General features: G+C 38.9%; 1 long non-coding RNA gene across 1 annotated transcript; it reads left to right on the top strand.

The window, feature by feature from the left end:
• Positions 1 to 738: 738 nt before the first annotated feature.
• Positions 739 to 2,921, top strand: LOC307155887. The gene is made up of 3 exons (XR_013820603.1): positions 739 to 876; positions 2,133 to 2,206; positions 2,762 to 2,921. It is a non-coding gene; the product is annotated as an uncharacterized lncRNA (long non-coding RNA).
• Positions 2,922 to 6,375: the final 3,454 nt, after the last annotated feature.

The raw sequence follows: 6,375 nt of genomic DNA on the forward strand, positions 1-6,375 counted from the left end.
GGTTATTCTGAAATCATTCTTTACTGGCAAAGCTCTTGGAAGTCAGACAGGCACCCCACATGTTTAAAGCTGCTTCATGAAACTTCTAAACAATGGGCATCCATAAACATAACTCTAAGTCCAAAACATTGTTTTAATATAAAACTGAATGTTTTTGTTTGTTTATTTATTTATTTACCTATAGCTACATCAGTGACTAGCAAGGGCTCAAAAATAAGATTGAATAAATCAAGTTTTTTTTTCCGAAAAAAGTGTGTTTATGAATTCATATTGTCATTGAGTTACATTGTAGTTTTACATTTTCCAACTATCATTGCATATCAAATGAAGTCTCAGTAAATGTATATATATTGCAACCATTGCAATACACAATATTACTTTAATTGTTTATTGTGATTATTGCTATTAATAAATTGAACTATTTATTGAACATTGGTGTCTTTTAGCCTATAAGCATAAGCAATATAAATCTTGAGGTCATACATTACAGTGATTTTACCACAGTATAGGGACTTTTAGGCACTCTTCATTTGCATTAAGAGGAACACCATTTACCTGTAAAATGACTGTACCACGCTTTCTTGCTGTGAAATGCCTTTATTGCTTTATATGAAATCAGATTGCAAAAGAAAACAACCAGCTGTGCTACAGGCACTGAAGGCAAGTTGAGTCCTTGGATTTATGTTGTTTATACTTCCTACCATTTGTGTGTCGCAGGAAAAATCGAGGATTGGCCTAGTCAAGGTTTTTCTAGTCTTCAGCTGTCTAGTTTTGGTGCTCATGTGCCCATCTTCCTGTTAGTAGCTGACAGGTGTGAAACCTGGAGTGATCTTCTGCAGCTGTTGCCTATCCACTTCAACACTCAACACATGCTTGGTAATGGGTGATTTGAGCCACCTCTCTGAAAAACTTGATGCTTTACCCACAGAACTGCTGCTTCGTTTTATCTTCTCTTTTTTCTGCGTTCTGTTAAAATCCCTAGTTTTCCTTCTTGTGAAAAATCTAGACTATATCTGCATATTCAATATATTTTGATGCTCCCACATGGTTTCTCACTTCCATGTTTGATTTCATTAGTATTCATATGTATTTGTCTGCAATTTTTGTACTATAATATATGAATGTAAATAATGTACATTATGACTGCACTGGCAGCATCTAAAAGACATTTAATTTTGATTATATACATTACCATTCATTCTGCATTTATTTGATCAAAATAGTTAAAACTAAAATAAATAACTTTTTTTTTCAAATATGTAATTTATTCATGTGATGGCAAAGCTGAATTTTCATTACTTCAGTCTTCAATGTCACATGATCCTTCAGAAATCATTCTAATGTGCTGATTTTATTATCAATGTTGAAAATAGACGTGCTGCGTCCATAGTTTTGTGGAAACCGTGATATATTTTTTTCAGGATTAACACTGATTAGAATGTATTTTTTGTATTTACTGTATTCATTTCTTTAAAAGAATCTTGCACATATTTTTTTGAATGATAGTGTAAAATGCTTGCTTTAAGTATGTTTATAATGCACAGTATATACATAATTTCAGTGTCTAAAATTAGATGCTAGAACTACACTTTGCCCACGCATATTTATGATTACTAATTAGATTGTGTTGGGCTTTTTGTTTTTTAACTTGCATTATTGGGAAAAAATCTACCAAACTGGCCAGTTATGTTACATATGCATTTTGTAATGCGTAAACAGCCATGATAGTAGACCAGTTTGCTTATCAGTGTGTGGCAGTGATGATAATCACAGAATAGTGAATTTCAAGAGGATGAGGCCTGGGGATAAACGGTTTTGAAGTGCTTCTGATGCGGAAGGAACTTCTCATGTTCAATAGGTTGACCGTGTGACTTCGCTGGTTGAGATCTAGTTTAAGAAAGGTATAGAAATCACTGATGCCTGCACTCTTCTTAACGTGATGCTATTGCTGCTTTGGCATTTTGGGAAATATACTAGCTCAGTCAGATTTACAGAACAGATTTACTGGAACTTTTCTATTGTGCAAACTCAAACTTTTAAAATGACTATAGCTGTATAGTTTTCAAGATTTCAACGTGGACTTTAAACCTCAGCAGCTGCTCCTTCACTTCACTGTCTGTTCTTTCACACAGAGATTAACATATTGTTCGTTCTTGGAGAAGACTCATGAGACAGGGTGGCCGTAGACAGTGGGTCAAGCCATACGGTGAGGTTTATTGGAAGAGCAATGGCGTCATTCCAGCATGTTTTGAAGATAGAGAGTTATTCATTTCACCATTTAAATCCTGTCCACTTGACTGCTCCCTTGTAAGTTGTTTTTGCATTGGTTTCATTTAGCTTTGCTAAAACAGTTGCATTGCTTGGGGCTATATGGATCTGTAATTAACTAATATTTGTTAAGCAGAAGAATTTATGAGACACAAATGATGTAATCACCAAAATGATGGTGTGTTTTAGAATGATTAAGTATAATAACAAAGGATAAAATAATGAAGGTTTTAGCACCCGAGGTGTTTTAATCATCGGTGTATTTTCTCTTAAAATAGGCTCTCTCTCTCAGCTCAAATTTACAATTATTGGCTAATATAATAGATTAATAATTTGGCTTTTTATTGCCTAAAAGTACCAGATTTTGAAGGTCATGATTTAAGTGCACCTGAGAAGACATTTTCAAATTTGTACTATAGAGGAAAAACAACTTCTGTGTTACGATGTGATCTGAAGTGACACGCGTGACTTTCTTTGTTGTTTGTGTCAGCAGACAGATGTTGAAGTGAGACGAGGACAAAGCTCCTACAGTTAGCAAACATTTTCAGATGTCACTCACTATGTTGGAGGCGTGACAGACCTTTCAGCGCACACACGCACAGGGAAAAAGTGAAGTCGATTTGGCGTTATCATCCGGCGCTGCCCTCTCCGAGATAAAGCAAGTGAAGTAGAGGACACACACTCACCTACACTGTCTCACTTTACTGCACACATTTTTGCATCAAATTCACGAGGAGGCGGTAAGTAGTTTGGGTCCCTGAAGGGCGTAGAAAGGTAGACGCACACACACATATACGCGCTGAAGTCCACAGGGGTAAACCACATTTGATGAATGAATTGGCAACACACGCTTGTTTGTTCCCCCTGGCGTCCCTCGTCAGAATGTCATGACTCAGTAAAGGCAGAAGCAGGAAGGTGTTCGTGTGACTTTGTGATGCGGCAGCCATCTCACAGGTCATTGCCAAGCCACGGGAGGGCTTCCCCTCGGAGTAGGGCACACATACCTGGTTTCTTCCTTTTGGTTCGGGTGAAACCCAATGGACCTGTAATACCTTATTGTTCGCACAGCTGGAGAAAATGGGGAAGATATGTTAAAACAGAAGGAGGGTTTGTGAGAATAAGAGGGAGGAAGGTTGTCAGGCTGGGAGATGACATTCATGCCATTATTGAATAAAGAGAAGGGTAAATAAAGTGATGGGAGGTGAAAAAGATAGACAAGTGAAAAGGGCTATCGGAGCCCAGCAGACTGTGCAAAAAATGGAGTTGTGAATTTCTAGCACTCTGCACAGATGCTGAACAGGGTGTTGACTTCAATCTCAGAGGGGGAATTCACTAAGAATGAATTTTGTGAGTGGAAAGCACTTTTTATGTGCTTACAGCACTTGAATGGAGTTGACTAGTAACTGAGGTTTGGGAGCGGGGCCATGCCTCAACCAGTCACCTGACTTCTCAAAACCTTCTTAAATCGGGACGCCCCTTACAGTACTGTTTGTCTTGTTCTCTCGAATCCATATCATCCCCTCTTCTCTTTCCTTCCAGGTTGTATCGGGGGTTCCTAATCACTCGGCCTACATTTAACTGAGATGATGCCCCCACTCTGAGTCTCCTGGCCACCAACACCAGACATCCAGATCAACCTGACCACCATCCATTTTCCCCTTCCATTTCATCCTTTCCCTATTCATCCCCAACTCTCTTCAATAAATCATTTCCAACATTCATGGTTGTGGCATGGTCCTTGCTCGTGAATTTGCAAGTAATTGTGCCAATGTGCCCCAAATATTAGTGCTGAACTAAATTTACATGGCCTTGCAAGTCGATGTGTTGTCCTTAATGATGAACACTGTTACAATGCTGTGATCCAGACACCCGAATCAGCTCTGTTAAATGCCTGAATAATCTTTTGATAATTTTTTTATTACGTTTTCGTACATATCACGGCACAAACAATATTTGCGCTGAGATGCTATTTAGTGATTTCACCCCAGAGTGTGTCTGAATTCATTATAAGTGCCATTGTGGTGTATTTAAAGAATGAAAATAAATAAATAGCAGCAGCTAAGGGATGTTGTGCCATGTGCTCTGCTTCCTCATCTTGAGAGCAGCTTGATTTAATGGTGATTTGACAGAAGTGTTTCACTAGTGCCCTACAAATCAACCTGCTTTTTCATAATTTTTCCAAATTAAAATGGAAAAACATAATCACTCGTCAAGTCCAGACTCCCGTGAAAAGGCTAAATGCAGTAACTGCTTTGTTCAAAGTGAGTTATGAATGAATTCTTCGATTCTAAATTTCACAGCGATGCCATAGAAGAACCATTTGAGTTCTCTAAAGAACCTTTCAGTGAACAGTTCTTAAAATAATATTTTTTTTCTTAGTGTAAAAAGCAACATTTCAATATCTAAACTTTTCCACTATTAATAACCTTTTTTTTCTCGGTGGAAAGGTTCCACATTTGATAAAGGTTCTTCATGGAACCATTGATGCCAATAGATAACCTTTATTTTTAATGTTTTAAAGAGTGCTGAACTATGGACAATACTCAGATTCAAAGACATTGCAGTATGCAAATTTATAGCAAAATCAATCAACACTTTCTGAAGCCATTTTTCCCTCTATTGCACTGTTGGTGTGCTTCCATACAGTTTTGAGGCTATTTTCCCTGGTGTCATCCAGTTCTGGTCACCTCGGCAGAGTGACCACTCTCCTTCTTTTTGTAGCCGGGCTTGGGACTGTCCTTAGTGGACATTCAGACCAGGTCGAGGCTGTTTCGACCAGATTTTTGCCTTCAACAGCTGATTGAGGAGAGACTCATATGTGGAAAAGGATCATTATCTTCACTGCCTTGGGTCAACTGACCAGCCCTGCGGAGGACATTGAATGAGGAATGAGGAATTGGAAGCCGAACATGTGCCACCAAAAATTGTTCATCTCCTTCAAACATTATACCATGGCTTGACTTGTGTCCGAATCCGGCATGAAATAACTGAAGACTCTCTAGTTCACACTGGAGTGTGGAAGGGAGACGTCATCTCATCTCCCCCTGCTGTTTAACACGGTCATCGTCGTCATCGTGAGAAGTGCATTCGAGGGCAGAAGAGGAGTCCAGTATGCTGAAGACAAGGCGTGACAGACCTGATGTTTGGCAACAATAGTGCCATCTTGGCTGACTCAGACACCAAAGCCACTGACACACTTTACGATATTGCCTGTCTAGCTCAGCTGTACAGATTGAAGATCAATCCGAACAAGACCAAAGTACTGACAATGGATGGCTCTTTGGCATGTTCTTTGACGAAGTCCAAATGCTAGTGCACCTATATAAATACCTTGGATCACTAGTTCAATTGGGGAAGGTTCGCCTCGATTAAATGGTGCCTATGGAAAAAAGGCCAATATAGCAATTATGACCAATATCTATTCCGGACGCTGATCCTTCCTATCCTCTTGTAGACTACGTCTGCATCTGTATGGGATTCAGAACGATGACTAAAACAGAAAGAGTAGCTCGAGTCCATCAACACCCCCAAAGCTTCGCAGTCCTATAACTCGTCCTGAGTTGACATCTCATTCAGTAACATTAGGCAGTTTTGATTTTATATGCGGTTTAATGTTGATGATCGCATTATTTTACATATGCATCTGCTTACATATGCTATGGCTTGTTTCTGCTTCTTCTTCACATGTCTTTTGATCAGGGGATTCAGAACTCTTTCAGAAGATGTCATAGCGCCCCTTACCGTATAACAGCGAAAACACGGAAAGCTGGAAATTTCAATTGCAGGGAAGCATTGTCTCATAAACGAAGGGACTTTCCGCCAATGGCAGGGAAAGAGTTAAGAGTCCTAACTGTCCATGAGCCTTGGAATTCATACACTGAAATATTTGATGAATAGCCAATCACAACTTAACCTCATGGTTGTTAAGAGCATCTTTTTCAATTGATGACCAGTTTGTGCACCCTAATAAACTTAGAATTGTTTGCATGCAACATATAAAGATACACTCTTCAGGTATTCTAGATCTTCTTACACTTCTCCCGCAAATGATTGGACAGTGCTATTCCCTACCAGACATTTACTAGGTAGAAATGACTATTTTAACTG

The sequence above is a fragment of the Squalius cephalus genome (genome assembly GCF_949319135.1).
Source record: "Squalius cephalus genome assembly, chromosome: 3".
NCBI classification, from domain to species: Eukaryota; Metazoa; Chordata; class Actinopteri; order Cypriniformes; family Leuciscidae; genus Squalius; species Squalius cephalus.